At 36.8% G+C, this 20,005-nt stretch overlaps 1 protein-coding gene and 1 long non-coding RNA gene across 3 annotated transcripts in view; one reads left to right on the top strand and one right to left on the bottom strand.

Annotated features, from left to right (window-relative positions):
• The window catches only part of LOC126825554 (serine/threonine-protein phosphatase 6 regulatory ankyrin repeat subunit B), a 48,657-nt gene extending 30,040 nt beyond the window's left edge, over positions 1 to 18,617 (bottom strand). For both annotated transcript variants that reach the window (XM_056101818.1, XM_056101820.1), the window contains exons 1-2: positions 18,513 to 18,617; positions 8,635 to 8,660 (exon numbers count right to left, since the gene is read on the bottom strand). The gene's annotated coding sequence lies outside the window, so the exon portion shown is untranslated. The remainder of the gene's footprint in view (positions 1 to 8,634; positions 8,661 to 18,512) is intronic.
• On the top strand, positions 12,243 to 17,647 carry LOC126825578 (uncharacterized). Its single transcript, XR_007682060.2, has 2 exons — positions 12,243 to 12,706; positions 13,809 to 17,647. It is a non-coding gene; the product is annotated as an uncharacterized LOC126825578 (long non-coding RNA).
• Positions 18,618 to 20,005: the final 1,388 nt, after the last annotated feature.

The raw sequence follows: 20,005 nt of genomic DNA, 5'->3' as shown, positions 1-20,005 counted from the left end.
TAACGAATTAATATTTCGTTATAACTAATTAAATATTTCGTTAAAACAATTTAATATTGCGTTAAAACGAATTAATATTTCTTTAAAACAAATTAATATTTCGTTAAAACGATATTGACTGTACTGTATAAATACCTTCATAAAGAGAAAACAATATCAATACCCAGTTTCATATTATTGGGTAAACCAATCTTATGAGTAACTGCAAGTTTCCATTCTTTCAGTTTAATTAATTTTACCACCACAGCACACCACCAAATACCTAAATACAATTAATTAATACCATTTAGGAAGGCTGGGAGGAGGTAGGTTGGGTGCGATCATTGGCAGTGAATCCAATTCGAAACGACTTTAGCATTAAAATCTAAATCGTCAGCTAAATATCATTTTAGGGTGTCAGCCATCCCAAGCTGCCCCTCGCCCGACATACGTTCTGCTACTCCCCGGGCAATATCCCATTCTGAAATCTGTCCCCAATCTACGTTCTGAGCACATCTATCTTATACATAAGTATCTAATGTCAGACCTGTGACACATTTTAATTTAAAGGGCCAATCTCGATTATATTTTGGAGAATAAAACTGCTTCATTTTGTGTTAGAAGCCGGGCAACTAACTCAATATACGTGAAATTTTTCAAACAGCTTAAATCCACCAGTCTCCAGCTAGAAATGAACACCGGTGTCCCAAGCTGTATTATACGGTGTCAGGATAACACCAGACTTTTATTTTGTAAAAATAACGTGTAGTATAAATTTACACTTCCTTATCGGGTATAGCACGTAGGTCATTCACTCTATAGACCCCAAAAGGAACCGGCAATAGATAAAATTACCCGAATTCTTAAAAGAGTTACGTGTCAAAATAAGTGGTTTTGACGTTCACGTCCAAACGAACCAATATTTGGAAATTTTGAGACAAAATACACCATATTTTGGCGTTGAAATTTCATAGGCTACGTACAAGGACTTTTATTTCTGAGACACTGTTAAAATCGGGATGGTCCCTTTAATAAATAAATTTATCAATAAGTGTTTATTTCATATTTGGCTAGTTATGTTATCGGTGCACATTATGTATATCATCTTATATGATGTGTCACGATAATGAATCATGTCCTCTAGTTTCGCTTCTTTTGTGACGGTATACAACGGCCTATTCATTGCACCATGTCCACGGCTAATTGTCAGTGTATAGGATATGGTGGGCCACTAAGCGTTATAGTGAACAGTATCTATATAATGAGCTTTAAAGCTTTAACGCCACTATATAATTATAGAAGGTCACTGAGACTAACATATAGTAATTTTATTTATATCGTTGTGTGTGTAATGCGAGAATGGTGTCGAGACATACTTGGAATCGAACCAGTGTGGTTCTTACCACCCCCAACCACCCCCAAATTGATAAATACACATTTGACAATAATACTTCGATCTGCTAAATATTCTTATTAGCATTCACCGTCACCCAATTGAATTATGTACGAAATATCGCTTAGAACAAATCATATATGAATTTAACAGAAAAGCTTCATTTTGAAATAGATTCCGCTTGTCCCCTCTTCCTACCCGTGTTAGGAAACTTTGTACACACATCAACCTATTCGAAATTATTCGGATTTACTAAAGTTTGTGTGGACACACATGGGGTTTGGTGTATATTAGTTGCATCACTTGATATATAGTTTCGTGTTTTTCTAATATTGTGAATATTAAATTAACATATTTTAGATATATGTTTAGATCTATGTTAACCCTTGTCTTCCATATTCATAAAATTATCAAACATCACACATATATTGTGACTAACAATAGTAGGTTTAATATCACCTATAACAATGGAAGAATTAGAATGTACATATTCATTTAATATTTAGATTCTAATAAAAGAAATTCTGTTGTATGTTCGTTTAATTTAAAAAAAATTCTTTAGATACCCATGTTCACTAGTACATACTTTAAATTGTTGTTTAAATCTAATAAAATCAAAAATACACGCTTCTAATTCAAGAAGTTTATCATTGGATTTAGTTTATACTGTGAAATTGTTTATATACACTTTTAAATGACTCATCTAAGCAGTTGTCTTCTATATGGCTCTTGAACGGGGTTGTAATTACATTTTTCAAGTCATTTATCAGGTTCGAAACTGGTTTATATGTTTCTTTAAGATATTAAGGTCGTGATTTGACTTTTTATACACCCACATTGAAATGTGGTCGTATATTGTCGTCGCCCCCGTCCGTCCGGCGTCCACAATTGCTTGTGGACGCTCTAGAGGCTAAAGTTAATATCCGATTGACTTTAAATTTATATACAGTGTTTAAGTCCATGAAACGAAGACGCCTATTGATTTTCAGCGATTTCCGATAATTACTGCCAGAGTTATGGCCTTGATCACTTAAAAAAAATCTTGTGGACGCTCTAGAGGCTAAAGTTAATATCCGATTGACTTTAAATTTATACACAGTGTTTAAGGTCATGAGACGAAGAAGCCTATTGATTTTCAGCGATTTCCAAAAATTACTGCCAGAGTTATGGCCCTTGATCACTTCAAAAAATCTTGTGGATGCTCTACAGGTTAATATCCGATTGACTTTAAATTTATACACAATGTTTAAGGTCATGAGACGAAGAGGCCTATTGATTTTCAGCGATTTCCGATAATTACTGCCAGAGTTATGGCCCTTGATCACTTCAAAAAATCTTGTGGACGCTCTACAGGTCAAAGTTAATATCCGATTGACTTTAAATTTATACACAGTGTTTAAGGTCATGAGACGAAGAAGCCTATTGATTTTCATCGATTTCCGATAATTACTGCCAGAGTTATGGCCCTTGATCACTTCAAAAAATCTTGTGGATGCTCTACAGGTTAATATCCGATTGACTTTAAATTTATACACAATGTTTAAGGTCATGAGACGAAGAGGCCTATTGATTTTCAGCGATTTCCGATAATTACTGCCAGAGTTATGGCCCTTGATCACTTCAAAAAATCTTGTGGACGCTCTACAGGTCAAAGTTAATATCAGATTGACTTTAAATTTATACACAGTGTTTAAGGTCATGAGACGATGACGCCTATTGATTTTCAGCGATTTCCGATAATTACTGCCAGAGTTATGGCCCTTGATCACTTTGAAAAATCTTGCGGACGCTCTAGAGGCTAAAGTTAATATCCGATTGACTTTAAATTTATACACAGTGTTTAAGGGCATGAGACAAAGAAGTCTATTCATTTTCAGCGATTTTCGATAATTACTGCCAGAGTTATGGCTCTTGATCACTTCAAAAAAAAATCTTTTGGACGCTCTAAAGGCCAAAGTTAATATCCGATTGACTTTAAATTGATACACAGTATTTAAGGTCATGAGACGAAGAAGCCTATTGATTTTCAGCGATTTCCGATAATTACTGCCAGAGTTGACTTCAGATTGATACACAGAGTTTAAGAGCTTGAGACGAACAAGTATATTGATTTTCAATGAATTTTTATGACTTGAACAGCTAAATCCATGATATTAAAGTTTTGTATACTAAACGCTAGCATGTGGCAGAATTTTATAAAAACCAAACAAATTCTAATCGTTTTCTGATAATTACTTCATGAGTTGTTACTCTTAATCAGATTTTAGTGTATTATAAATGTTTCATTACCGAAAGAAGTAAAAATATGCGACAATACTTGTTGACTGCTCGGACGATTTAGCTGCTGTGGGCGTATGTTTCGTTGCCTGGCAACCTATCTTTAATTTGAGTATGACTTAGGTTCACAAGCTTTAGAGTTAATACTAAAGAACTTTGAAAATAATCCCCTATGTCTGGAGAGCACTTTCAAAATACTTGCCATTGGAATTTTAAAATAATGCATCGTCTGCATTCTGTAGTAGTTTATATTCCGGATTCTTGATTGTTAATGGTTTAGGAATGGATATTGATGATGAATATAACCAGCGGCTGCTAGGCAGGATACGCCCATATTTTGCAAGAGATGGATAGAGAACAAACTAAAAACAAACGGGATTTTTTGTACAATCAGGGGCAATAATCCAGAAAGTTAAAATGCGCAAATATCAAAAGGGATTGAGATCTTTGGGATATAAAGATATGTTTTAAGTTTCATCAAAATCGGATCAAAATTGTTAGCTCTAGAGGGTTCACAACCTTCGTATTGCATACTTTTACACAATTTGCGTACAAAGAGCGTCCATTTTGTCGGGCAGTTTCGAAGTCAATCTTCATTATGATGGAATGGTGATATATTTAAACGGTTTTTAAAATCGGAAAATAATGTGACCTCTAGAGAATCCGCGAGCTAAAAATGCCATTTTTCGAACAATCCGGAGCCATAATCCAGGAAGTTACGTTCGGATATGAGCGATTATCAAAACGAACCAAGATCTTAGTGTGTTATTGTGATATATAATCAGGGGCCATAATTCAGGAAGTTACGGTCTGATATGCGCGAATATCAAAAGGAACCGAGATCTTTGGGTTATAAACTTACATTTAAAGTTTCAACAAAATCGGATAAAAATTGTGACCTCTATATGGTCCACAACCTTCATATACCATATTTTTACGCTATTTGAGAACGAACGGCGGACGTTTTGTCCGTCAGTTTTGGGCCAATTTTCACGAAATTCGAACTCAATCGTCCTTAGGGTTTAACGGTGATATAATAATACCTTTTTTTAAATCGGATAAAAATTGGGACCTCTACAGGGACCTCAAGCTAAAAACGTGATTTTTCGTACAATCAGGGGCCATAACTCAGGACGTTACGATCCGATATGCGCGAATATCGAAAGGAACCAAGATCTTTGGATTATAAACTTGCATTTTAAGTTTCATCAAAATCGGATCAAATCGGGACCTCTTAAGGGTCTACCCCCTTGATATGTTTACACTATTTGCGTATGAGAGGTGGCCATTTTGTCTGGCCGTTTTGGTCAAATTTTATGAAATTCGAACTCAATCAAAATTATGGTGTAACGGTGATATATTCGAACGTTTTTTTAAATCGGATAATAATTGTGACCTCTAGAGGGACCACAAGCTATAAACGTGATTTTTCACACAATCAGGGGCCATAATTCAGGAATTTATGATCTGATACGCACGAATATCGCAAAGAACCAAGATCTTTGGGTTATAAACATGTATTTCAAGTTTCATCAAAATCAGAAGACAATTGTCACCTCTAGAGGCTCCACAACCTTGATTTGAAGTTGTTTAATTTATGGGCTAGAATATCCGAAAAACACATTTGCGGCCGTCAAATTTTCCAATTTTTTTCGGGGATTTTGGATTCAGGTAAGTCCCCTAAGGTAGGCTATATTGGACCACCGTCGTCTGTAACCAGAAATGTTATGAATAAATTGAAATGATATCACTAGATTCATCTTGGTAAGGGGATACCGGTGAAACACCCTTCATAAAAGGCTGCTGGTTATTACAAAAAAAAGAAGTCACGTCATGATCCAAATGTATAAAAATTATTTAATATTGAATTACACCAGCCATATATTTATCGTTGATGTTATACATACGTATACAATTTCACACACCGTCTACTTTATATTATATATTATTATTTACATACTTATTCAACAAGGACGTTACTCAAATATTTAGTTCATTTTTACACATGTGACAGCGTTAATAAAGAGCATAAAAAGGTCTGACTATTCATTTTATTCTTGCAAACCAGTGAGGTGTTACGATAGACACTAAAATATGACGTCAAGTGTACAAATACGGTCCCAAATACCTACGCACTATCTATTTATATGCCCTATTATATTACTGTGTCGAAGTCGGCTGACCCAACATACAGGATGTGGATAGATATGTCATAAATATGGCATAGATTTCCGCGAAAAAGAGTCAGTAGGAGATATAACATAAATGTTTTAAATGAAAAGTATAGCTGAACATACTATTATTATATTTATACAACAAAAAGCACATTATTGTTACATAGCCCAATTCATAAGAGAATAAAATAAAAGATGCACCAGATAAAAGCGCTATTAAAGATATTTAACTTGCATACGCTTTTAAAAATCAGATTAATCTACACAAATTTGAATAGGCTAAATGGAACAATAGAGCAGCAAGTTCGCCTTGATGTTGAAAAATACATAAGACGACAACATAGACGATTAATATCTACATTCAAGTTAAACCAACTGTATCTATTCATTTTATGTCTTAGGTCGTCTTGAACAAATTATGATTGATAGGTACAGTGTGTATCTAGAATTTTCTACACCAAGTCTATTAAATCCAGATATTTAAAACGCGTTAACAATATATCCCTTTAAGAGAAACTATGTCATTTCTGGATTAACATATCGTACAATTCATATTCATTTGGCGATCGACGTCCTATTTACAAAACTATGGTTTATCCCAACTACAGTGTAAACATGGTTAAGAGACTCTTATCTGAACTACAAGGTACATTATGTTTTAGAGACTACAGATTAGATCATGGTTTAGAGTCCCTGCCTGAAATAAAGGGTACATCGAACTACGAGGTACATCATGATTTAGAGACTCTATCCGATCTACAGGGTACATGATTATTTAGAGGGACTCTATCCAAACTAAAGGATACATCATGGTTTAGCGACTCTATTCGAACTAAAGTATTCATCGTGGTTTTGATATCCTCGACCACCGGTCCGTCCTGGTAGCATCAAGGCCAATAGTTACGACGGGTTTATTTCTGTCTGTTATTCATTTCACGACAAGTTCTTGTGATTGCCACAGTAGTACAGTGTTTCACAAGCAACAGACACTAGGCGATAGAGGGTCCCTGAATTTGGGGGTACGGTGGGGTTCTCTCCTTGCTTTTATAATTTGTCTTCATGTTTCTAGCTTACGCACAAATTTGATGTGTGACAATCCTATCTTAAATCAATTTTTGAACCCAATATTGGATTCAGTAACCCTAAAAAAATCGACGGTGACCTTTAAGAGGGGACCTCAGTGAAGGGGAAACAATCATGTTGCTCTGGTGCTGTTCGCAACCATATATCGTACCTGAGATTTGTTACAAATCGCCTCTACCATGTTTCACACAACCCAACATTTATCGGCACCGGGATTAAGGGTATATATCTTTATTTTTAACGCTTATTGGGAACACGTCACGGAAACTACAATAAAAACATGTTTACAAACACATTCTAAAGAGTGAAAACTAAACTGACATATTTCAAGCTTTACTGCATTCAAAGAAACAAATTAAAATCAGCCGACTGAAACCCCATCTCTGCTATTTGTTCATTCTTTAGGTATAGTGCCCGTTTCCACCGAAAATGATATCGCAAACAAGTGTTCAATCTATAAAAGCATACTTTCCTACAAAATGTTTCTTTAGTCAAGTGAAACAAGAAACTTCATAACTATGCGAGTAAATTCGTGGTAACAAGTCTGAATAGGCTAATGGGACAATAGAACAAGGTCACCTTGATGTTGACAATTATGTAAGACGATATGAACATCAACTAAAAGATATGTAACATGATTCAGCTGCAAGGTGATATATGCATATATGCAGCATTGATAAATAAAATCTCTTATTCAAGTTAAACCAACTGTATCTATATTAAGTCTTACGTCGAGCAGCCATTATGAAAGAAATGCCCGGCACCATATGAAAAATACATTTTTTTAAATTAATGTTTGTCAAAATCGATTTTTCGGCACATTACGCTTGCACAATCACTCTGTTTTTTGAGGAATTTAAAAAGAAATCATTTATCCCCACCCCCACCCCCACCAGTAAATAGTAAAACACACTGATAACGAGGTATCTCTCTCAGAAAATTCCCCGATTTGTAGTATGATTTTGTCTGACATATTTATCACTGAACCAAACTGGATTGGTGTGGTTTTTTGGGGTTTTTTTTTAGGGTAAAACGTTATCCCTCAACGCCTAATACTGCAAGAAAAAATGAAACGTTTTGGTAAGTAAAGCTGTATGACGCCATAACCTCCTAGCTTTTATGGCATCATAATTGGGATCCAAAATGGCGCCTGGAAATGAGTTGTCGTAACTTTCACTATATAGGCTCTCTAGAACCACAAGTCAATATTGAAGTGGGCGTCGATCGATCAACATGCCTCCCAAAAAATCAAGGAAAGTTACAGGAAGGGGCCGGCCTAAGCAATCTTCATCCTTACCACCTCCACGCCCACCCTCGTTCCCATCTTCATAGCTCACCATCATTCTGACGATGATAGCCAATATCGCCCTCGTGCAGGATCCAATGCTTCCTCAGTAGTGTCTGTAGCGGAATCCGAGGCCTTGGCGTCTTCTCAAGCCTTTACCGACAAGCAGGCCTCGATCTGCTCTCAAGCCCCAAACGGTTAACACATGGTTAAATTTTATTTCAATAATTCACTTGCGCGTAGGGGTCTTTAGCAGGAAACTGGAGGACACGTAGAAAACCCACGAGGTAGGACAGGGGACTCTACTACTTGTCACGTCATGTACAACCGGGGAATCGAAACCACGCCAGTTGACTCAATGACAAACCTCATGATACAGCACGCACGTGCTAACCATTCAGCCATCCAACCCCCGGTGTTAATGGAATAAATAAAATACTTACCACAAAGTTCGTATTGTTAGCAATAACCCAGTTAACATTGATGGTTAGATTTACGTAAAGTTTACGTCATTATGGTTAGATTATGGTTAGCGTCCAATAATGGTAAAATTCTTTGGTTAAATTTACGTTACTTTTACGTCATAATGGTTATGGTTACTTTTACGTCAGAAAATGACGTAAATGTAACGTAAACTTTATGACGGATTACTAACCAATTTTTTTCCCTTTGAATACTTCTTGATTAAATAACATTACAAGTGTGTGCACATTCTAACAATTGATATATAGTCGGAATTCAGACATAATAATTATATATGTATTATTGGTTATAATTCTAACGTTAATCTAACGTAAATTTTACATCAGGTTTCTAACCGTTAGTTTATGGTTAGTTTTCTGACGTAAATCTAACGTTAGTTTTCTGACGTAAATCTAACGTTAGTTTTCTGACGTAAATCTAACGTTAGTTTTCTAACGTTAATATAATGTTAGTTTTCTAACGTTAATGTAATGTTAGTTTTATGTCATAATTTTAACCGTTAATTTAACGTTAGTTTTCTAACGTAAATCTAATGTTAATTTTATAACATAAATCTAACTTTAGTTTTCTAACATAAATCTAACGTTAGTTTTCTAACATAAACCTGATATTAGTTGTAAAACGTAAAACAAATGTCAGTTTAATGTCATGATACTAACAATTAAGGGCCTGACAAGACAGCTGTCTAGTCATTAAAATGGGTAAGACCCTGGCTCGCTAGCCTGGAGGTCGGGTGTTCGATCCCTGCATTGGCCGAGAAAGTTCATCCAGATTTCCGGCGTGGTTTCCCCTTGTCAGTGATGCAGGACGGAGAGCCTGACAAGGACAGCTGTCTAGTTGTTCAGATGGGATTAAAAAAAAAAACGAGGTCCTGTGTACACATTGGCATGCATGTAAAAGATCCCTTGACAGTTGGAATTCGATATAAGAGTAGGCCGTAGTGCCACTGTCGGGGCAAAATTTCCCTCATAACACACTGTATGGTGTATGGCCATCTTCATTAGCCCAGTTCGGAGCAGAACAGTTGGACGTTAAACCCCATTTCATTTCATTACATTTTGTATCCATTTCTAAGTGCCCAAGATTAGAGATCTAGCTCCTTTAATAGTTGCGGTCTCTAGGTGACACACAAAGAGAAAACGAATGAATGAATGATCTACTCTCATTTCAAATTCCAAATGTCAAGGGTTCTTTTACGTGCACACCCACGTGATGGACTAGACACTGTTTTTTTGAGGTCCTCTGTCCTACACCACTACTAACAAAGGGAACTTTCTCGACCAACATGGGGATCACGTTGGCTAAGTGGGTAAGACGCTGACTCGCTAGCCTGGAGGTCGGGTGTTCGATCCCTGCATTGGCTGAGAAAGTTCATCCAGATTTTTCTGCGTGTTTTCCCCTTGTCAGTGATACAGGACGGAGGGCCTGACAAGAACAGCTGTCTCGTCAGGGATGAAAAACTGAGGTCACGTGTACACACAGGAGTGCACATGAAAGATCCCTTGGTAGTTGGAACTTGATATAAGAGTAGGCCATAGCGCCGCTGCCTGGGCAAAATTTCCTTCATAGCATACTGTATGGCGTATGCTCATCTTCATTAGCTCAGTTTAGGAGCAGAACCCCTCATTTGCTAGCCAGTGTGTTACTAATTACTAGAGAGAGAGAGAGAGAGAAATGGGGTTTAACGTCTACTCGACACAAACTAGGTCATTTCGGGACTAACATATGGTTTAATTTTTATTTACATAATTCGCTTGCGCGTAGGGGTCTTTAGCAGTGGGAGAAAACCGGAGGTTGGACAGGCGACCCTACTCCTTGTCACGTACAACCGGGGATTCGAAACCACGCCAGTCAACTCAATGACAGACTTTATGATACAGCGCCCGCACGCTAACCATTCAGCCATCCAACCCCCCGTTACTAATTACTAAGTTTGTGAAATGTAGGTTTTTCCTCATGTAGGTTTGTCCTGATGAAATCGGTTTATTGTCCTACTGTTCTGCTCCGACTGGGCTAATGAAGACAGGTACATACCATACAATGTGCTATGAGGGAAATTTTGCCTACTAATATCGAATCCAACTGCCAAGGGATCTTTTCGTGCAAGCCAATGTATACATGGTACCTCGGTTTTTTGTCCCATCTGAGTGACTAGACTACTGTCCTTGTTCCTGCACCTCTGAAAAGGGGAAACCATGTCGGAAAATCCTGATGAACTTTCTCCACCAATGCAGGGATCGAACACGTGCCCTCCGGATTACCGAGCCAGCATCTTACGCACTTAGCCACCATGGCTTTATCAAAATTAGTAATGAAGATGTGCTATGACAGAAATTTTGCCTGGACAGCAGCATTACCGCACTTACTAATGAAGAAGTGCTAGGAAAGACATTTTGCCTGGAGAGCAGCATTTCCACATATAGTCATTACCAATAGTTCTAAGTGCACGCCAACCTGTAAAACATGTCTTTACACACTTTTCCATCATTACCAATTACTAGTCTGCGGGTTCACTAGTCTGTGGGTGCACTAATCCGTGCATTCACTAGTCCACTAGTCTGACTCTATAAAATACTATAAATATGAGTATTAAAGAAACCCAGTAGATATGGTGACTGATATCACCCTTCGTGAGGCGATAACCCAACATCACGGCATTTTAACCCGAAATCACAACATTTTAACCATTATAGCATATGCCCTTCTTCATTAGCCCACTTGGAACAAAATAGTAGGATGTTCAAACCCCATTTAAAATTCATTTTTATACTTTTCTGAACCAATCGGACTATTGAAGATAGTCATACGCAATGCAGAGTGCTATGACGGAAATTTTCTATGGACTGTGGCAGGGCGGAGGATCTGGCAAGGGATAAGGTATAGTTGTTCGGGTCATACGAAAAATCAAGTCCTCGTGTACATATTGGCATACACGTAAAAGACACTCCGACAGTTGTAATTCAATATCAGAGTAGGCCATAGTGCCGCTATCCGTGCAAAGTTTCCGTCATAGTACACTGTATATAGTGTATGCCTGTCTTCATTAGCTCACTCAGAGCAAAACAGTAGGATGTTTAATCTCATTTAATTTTATTTAATTTTCCTACTTTTCTGCACCAATGGGACTATAAAAGATAGGCTGGCAAGCGGACGAGTGCACCCATTGACTATTGAGCATCATTTACTTGAAAACGTTGAGAGAACCCTCAACGAAATGTCGCTTTAATTAAAATAGTAATTGTGTTTTTTGTTGTATCATCGAGTCAAGTGAACGTTAAACCCCATTTCTCTCTCTCTCAATTTTGATACCCAAAAATTTGACAAAACAAATAATGATTGATTGTCGGAAACTGTTTCATAAAGCAAAGTTGTTCTCTACTAAAAGGTTATCACTGTCCAAATGTTAGGAGTAGTCCACACCTAGGCCGACTATGCATGAAGTGTTTTTATAATTAAATTTATTAAATATAGTACCTTGCATCAGTAAATATAAAATTAATGATCCTTTCACCAGTAAATATAAATTAAAATTACCCGATTTGATTTTTCTTATAATATAACGTAATCATGTAACCTCATATAAAATATGGTAGAGCGTATACAAACAAATAATATGAATAGATTCATTATCAGAAATATTACAGGCCTTTCAAACGAACAGTCGCCATTTTTAGACCTAAATACATGTAGATGTACAAATATATTTTTATCGTCTCGGGCAAGGTCAAGGTCACGATCTGTTCACGGTTGATGATTGTGTTTAAATCGGTTTATATCATATTATTTCTATTCACATTACAATATTTTTTTTATAGGTTACGGTTATTGTTGTTATTTATCAAAATTGCTTCAATTATTTATTAAATATTTTTTGTTTGTTCGTTTGACCGGAACGTACGGAATTCTGGGATTTAAAATGGCGGCATAGCTTATTATTTTTCCCAAAGAAGAAATGATGCCGTGATTTAAAGTTAAATAAAGCTATTCCACACATACACACACGATTTTGGATTCAGCAAAGTAAAGTTGAAGGTAAGTGCACTTTTTATGCGAACTTCCGTTGACAGTATACCGATAGATCTAATGTTCATAAAAAAATAATCTGGCCGTGGAAAAAGTTTGCACGCAACTTTGTATATCAGACAGTCAGTATTTGTTTTTAACACGATGCAGTTACATTGTCCGTAAACCATACTATTCATAAACAAAATCAACATTGCTTTAAGTTATCGAAAGTAATACTGGTTCCAAAATTGTTTTTAAAAAATCTGGATCCAAAAATTATCAAACACATAACGAATTTATTAATGATGTAGACTGTTAAAATTCACAATTCAGGCTGTGCTAATTATAATATAAGTACATGTAGTATTTTCTAAACATTTTTATGGGTGTTTCAGGTTGGGTTTTTTTGTTGTTATTGTACTGATATTTTTGCAAATTTAATAATGCATAATGCAAGAGCTAAATCTATATATTGTACGTAGGTTAAGTAGGTATTTCTTGAGACTGTAAATGTTAAATTTTTTTATAAGACATTTTAATGTATTAACTTGCTAAGTCTATAATCAAGTCTCAATGCCATCGGGTGCTCGAGATGTTCACAGATTCAAACACTGGCGGTTAATGTTAATGATTTAATTTAATTGAAAAATGAATAATCAAGACTTTAAGCTTATATACATAGGCCTATTTATATGATATAACATTAAATAACAAGTTTGCCCGTACATACTTGTACATAAAGGTTTCAGTCCTACTCCCCTGCTTATTTATTCTTGTGGTGGCCAAGAAAGTTCATCAGGATTTTCTGGCATGGTTCCTCTTTTAACTGGTGCAAGACAGAGGGGCTGGTAAGGGCTAATGTACAGTTGTTCGGATAGGACAAAAAACCAAGCTCTTTTGTACACACGGTCCAGTCAAAATTTTCATCATAGCACACTTTCAAGCATTTGTCCAACTTCTTTAGCCCAGTTTGAGCAGCACAGTATGATGTTGAACCCCATTTCATTACAGATCCACAGTAGGTTGGCTGTCAGCCCAGTTGGAGCTGAACAGTAGGCCGTTTAACCCAATATCGTTTTTTTGGGGAGTATAAAGTTGCTTTTTATTTATTTATTTTTTTTTTTTACAGATCCTACATGTATATTTGAGCACCCGTGGTGGCAGTAATGACAAAGAAGTTCTAAAAAGATTTATATGGGCTTTATAATGAAAGTTAGACAACACTACTACTTGCCAAACACTACTACTTGTCACATAATGTAATGATATAAATATATATGTATCTATGGTAGCACAAATATCATCAGAATGTAGGCCAAAGCTTTACAAGCATTGTAGGCCTAAAATACTTTCTGTCTGAACTTTTGACAGTCAATTCTTTGATGACTAGTTAGTTTAGAGCAGATATCCTGTCACAGTATTATATAACAGCTCTTTGGCTTAAAATTTAAACTGAGTTGTATCAGTGAGTTGAAAATCATCTGTGTTCCTGTTATTGCTCCCTGCTGCAGCCAGTAAACAATAACCTTTTGCGTTCCTTACAAATCTTCCAATTTTTACTGATAGATCAACCATAGCAAAGATCTCTATTAAGATTATATTTGTAATGTGTGTAACAAATTCTATGACATAGGTATAATATTGGTGTAGTTAAGTATATACCATATTTATGCACACATTTCAATATTGGCATATTATTAGTCTCTATCATCTAGAAAAAAATATTCTATATTCTACGATTATTAGTGTGGTTGCGTTGTCAACATTTGAGAATAATCGGTCATAGGCTAGATTATCCGGTCTTTTACATTATCATAAACAAAGTCTAAGGGAGGTAACTAGTCCTAAAACAAGATGTTGACGCCCATGAAATTTATATAAGAATGCCATTTCCGAAAATCCATTTGATTGCATTGTCAGTTCAATATCCAACACTCTTAATTTTTTTTATTGTAAAATTTCTCTCTTCATGGGCCATATATATGTTGTTTTTTTTATTGAATCCTAATTCGTCATCACTATTCATGTTTGTTTATAAATGCAAGTGTTATTGACAACTGTCCCAGACCCTCATTATTTATATGGCCCAACTTTTCTTCGGGGTACACCGGCACGGTATTAGACTAGGATAAACATTAGTCTTATATACCGCCTCTACTTAATTATGGATGTAGGTCGGAAAAATGTAAAATTTGGCAATTTGACTTATACTCAACATCGACTTATGCTATAACTGTTTCAAATGACAAGTGCTAAATGAAGTATTTATGTGGTCTTTGGTGAAAGAAATGAAATGAAATGGGGTTTAACGTCCTACTGTTCTGCTCCTAACCTGGGCTAATGAAGACGAGCATATGCCATACAGTGTGCTATGAGGGAAATTTTGCCTGGGCAGCGGGGCTACGGCCTACTCTTATATCGAATTCCAACTGCCAAGGGATCTTTTACGTGCACGCCAATGTCTACACGGGACCCCGTTTTTTTGTCCCATAACGACTAGACAGCTGTCCTTGTCAGTCCCTCTGTCCTGCATCACTGACAAGGGAAACCACGCCGGAAAATCAGGATGAACTTTCTCGGCCAATACAGGGATCAAACACCCGACCTCCAGGCTAGCGAGCCAGCGTCTTACCCACTTAGCCACTTGATCCCCCCTTTGGTGAAAGAGAGAGAGAGAGAAATGGGGTTTACTGTCCACTGGACACAAACTAGGTCATTTCGGGACTAACATGGTTTAATTTTTCATTTACATAATTCGCTTGCGCGTAGGGGTCTTTAGCAGGGGGAGGAAACCGGATGACCCGGAGAAAACCCACGAGGTTGGACAGGCGACCCTACTCCTTGCCACGTACAACCGGGGATTCGAAACCGCGCCAGTCAACTCAATGACAGACTTTATGATACAGCGCGCGCACGCTAACCATTCAGCCATCCACCCCCCCCCCCCCTTTGGTGAAAGAAAACAGAGCTGTGGCTAGTGAAATGAAAGTTTAACGTCCTACTGTTTTGCTCTGAACTGGGCTAATGAAGATGGGCATACGCCATACAGTGTGCTATGTGGGAAATTTTGCCCGGACAGTGGCACTACGGCCTTCTCTTATATCGAATTCTAATTTCAAGGGCTCTTGTACGTGCACGCCAATGTGTACATGGGACCTCATTTTTTTGTCCCATTTTAATGACTAGATAGCTGTCTTGTCTAGCCCTCTGTCCTGCATCACTGACAAGGGAGAACCACACTGGAAAATCTGGAGTAACTTTCTCGGCCAATGCAAGGATCGAACACCCGACCTCCAGACTAGATAGCCAGTGTCTTACGGACTTAACCAACGTGATCCCCGTTGTGGCTACAATTCCTGGATTTGAAGGTCAGGTATGATATGAAACGAATATTTTGAACCAATGCAACCAATCTGTGACGGGTTAACTGATAGAGGGTTACATCCTTGATATAAATATACTTGTCGCAGGTTTTAAAAATAGAAAGATATATATAAAGGTAGCTCAAAATTCATCTCTACATATACATAGGCCAAGGGGGGATCATGTGGCTAAGTGGGTAAGACACTGACTCGCTAGCCTTGAGGTCGGGTGTTCGATCCCTGCATTGGCCGAGAAAGTTCATCCTGATTTTCCGGTGTGGTTTCTCATTGTCAGTGATGCAGGACGGAGGGCCTGACGAGGACAGCTGTCTAGTCGTTTGGATGGGAAAAAAAAAACAAGGTCCAGTGTACACATTGGCAGTTGGAATTCGATACAAGAGTAGGCCATAGCACTGCTGCCTGGGCAAAATTTCCCTCATAGCACACTGTATGGCGTAACCTTTTGCGTCTCTTCAAAATATTTCAAATCTTTTGTCATGGATCAACCATTGCAAATATCCGTGTTACAATTATATTTGAAATGTGTTAAACCAATTCTGCAACACATGTAATATTGGTGTAGTATATATCTTTGTTTATACACCCACATATCAATTTTGGCCCTGTTTGTCCGTACACTGGGTGTGAAATGTGAATCATTCCGATTGTGAGAGGACAAGCATTATCAATATACAGCTTTTCAGGACTTTGCCTTCCTTGGTTAATTCTCCTTTTTTCAAATGCAATAGATGCTGTCTTTATTCTTAATTGATCTTTTTCAAATTTGTGTTACACACTGGAATCATGAGAGGACGAAACCTATCAATATTCAGTATTCCACAACATTCCATTCCAGTGTCGGCCGAGAAAATTCTTCGTGATTTCCAGACTTGGTTTCCTCCCCTTGTCAGAGGTGCAGGACAGAGGGCCTGACAAGGAGGGACAGCTGTCTAGTCGTTTGGAAGGTACGAATGACCGAGGTCCTGTGCACACATTGGTTCGCACGTGAAAGATCCCTTGGCAGTTTGAATTCGATATAAGAGTAAGCTTTAGCGCCGCTGTCTGGATAAAATTCCATAATAGGACACTGTATAGCATATTTCCATGTCATTAGCCCTGTCGGAATAGGACATTAAACCCCATTTCATTTCACTCATTCCAAAGTTAACTCCTATTCCATCAATACCTTGAGCAAATAAGATAGAGGCTATAGGTTTTGGCCCAATTTGGTCAATATCCCAGTTTTTTCTTTCTTATATGCATATCAACACTTTCATAGCGCTAATGTAGACCTTTTTCTTGAACATTTTCCCTTGTCAGTGATGCCGGACAGAGGACCTGACATGGATGGCTGACTAGTCATACGGAAGGGACAAAAAAACCCAAGGTACAGTGTATACTCAAGTGTGTGTGTGTGAAAGATCCCTTGGCAGTTGGAATTTTATATAAGAGTACGCCATAGCTCTGCACACTGTGTGGCATATGCCCGTCTTCATTTCTCAAACAGCTGTGGATAAAAACTGTTAATATTTAAATGTGTATTTTGTATTTTATAACATTATATTTTTGTCTTTTAAATAAAGTATATGTATACATACTTGTAGTATATTTTGTCATATAATTCTGCTAGATTTTTAACTTTTCTGTGCAATACATTTAGAATTCTGACTGGTTATGGGTAGATAGAGAGCAGTGGGGTAAAACATCCAATAGACATAAACTGTCCTTTGGGACTAAGTGATTCAATTCAAGTTGAATAATTCATCCGCACCAGGAATCTTTAGTAGTAGGAGGACCCAGAGAAAACCCATGTTCAAGTTGGGTGTGGAAAGAAACCACTTGACTCAATGACAGACCTTATGATCTAAAGCGCACACGTTGGACCACTCAACTTTTAGCCTCACCCACGGGTCAGGAAAATTTGATTATTGGTTGAATGTACTTCCCATTTACTGCGGCGAATAATGAATAATTTTGAAGGTTTTAATGCTCATCAAAATTTGACATTAGAATTGCATCCGTAAATGATGTTAATTTAATGTTAGATTTACGTTATAATGGTCGGTTAGATATCCATCATTTTGCTCATCCTTTTAACGACAATTTAACGTCAGGAAATGACGTTAATCTAGCGTAAAGTTTACGTCATTTTTATGTTATATTTACATCATTTTCTGACGTAAATCTAACGTAAAGTTTACGTCATTTTCTGACGTAAATCTAACGAAATGACGTAAACTTTACGCAAATTTTACGTTAGATTTACGTCAGAAAATGACGTAAAGTTTACGTTAGATTTACGTCAGAAAATGACGTAAATATAACGTAAAAATGACGTAAAGTTTACGTTAGATTAACGTCATTTCCTGACGTAAAATTATCGTTAAAAAGATGAGCAAAATGATGGTAAACTGACTGACCATTTTTACGTAAATGTAATGTAAAATTAACATCATATTGTTATGTGGGAAATTTATAGACTGAACTAATAAATTAAGCTGTTCTCTCTTCATCTACATCCTGGTCGACTGAGAACGCCTTGTATTTCCAAGTAAATGGATTAAAGCAAATCACGTGATTGAGTTCATGCTCTCTTGCACACGACCAATATATGATTAAATTTAAAGGTAGAGTGGCCCGCAGTCTCAATTATTTGTACTATATATAAACTGACCTGTTATATACAGCATGTTGTCACGCGGATCTCACGGGCTCGCTGGTGCACTGTAGGCAGCAAACAGTCGCCCAAAATAGACATTCACGTGACAATATTCATTCACTTATTCATCAATGAAGCCATGTAAAAAATTCTTCTTTACTCTTTGGACTTTTAAATTAAGTAGTTGCGAACTAGATTAAAATTTTGGCTAAAACTCGGCGATTTAATTTCAAAGTTAGTTGATTGAAACCATTGACGTATATATTGTAACGGTTCTCGGTTCAGAGTCAACTCATGTAGTTTCGCCCTTTTTCTATCTTTTAAACCCACTCTCACGGCAACGTACCGACACTGCAAGACTGTGAAAGTTACTTTTATTTAACCGTTACACTCTGTTGTTAGTTGTCGCTTTAGTTAGTTTAGAAGTTACATTGTTGCTAGCTCGAAATACGCAGAAAAAATTTGAGACTGGAAATTAATTGAACGAAATGTATTTTCCCTAGTCTCGATTAACCAGACGTGTATGATTAAAATAAAATTACGATACTGGTCACAAGACTCGAATTCTAATCATTTTAGGGTGCAGCGAATTTGACCTCGGGTTTTGTGTCAAATTTAATAAGAGGATGTGCTATTATGGCTTTATGGCTATGTTTAGTATGCTTATGCTTTCGCGCGTAAAAACTGCATTTGCAATTTCTAACATGGTGATAACAAAACGTTTCAGTTATTATAAATTCAGTAACAACTCATTTTTCTAGAACTGAAATATAACTAAAAAGACTTTCAAGAACAATAGCTATAAAATAGAGATTTCCAGATTGATACATAAAACGACACAACGAACCATTTAGAGGTAATTCAAACACAAAGGATATATTTAAACTTAAATTAATCTAACATTTCACTAAAAGATCCATATTGTAGAACTTCCAATTTATTATGTAGTCATTTTCATGCCGGTTGTTTTTAATAACAGAATTTTCCCGTCCTATAACAGATCAATGAATTTTTCGAGACGCATCACGTATCGACTTCTATTTTTAGATTATCTGACGCCTCAAATAGCCCAACCATATCAAAAAGCATGAATGGGTTCAATTGATTTACGGTTTATTCTATAATTTATAACACAGTTTAGAGTGTAGTACTATAGGACTTCCTCTTGTTGTGTTTATTTTCTGGTGATCTTTAACAAGACTACAGCATAAAATAGTTTCACAACTTTATTTCTAAGTTTACAGGTCACAATTCTATGGAATACAATTATTGCTTTTTACTGAGCGACGTTTCGACTAGGCTTCT

Source organism: Patella vulgata, chromosome 6, assembly GCF_932274485.2.
Source record: "Patella vulgata chromosome 6, xgPatVulg1.2, whole genome shotgun sequence".
Lineage (NCBI taxonomy): Eukaryota > Metazoa > Mollusca > Gastropoda > Patellidae > Patella > Patella vulgata.
This window is presented reverse-complemented; position numbering and strand designations above follow the sequence as displayed.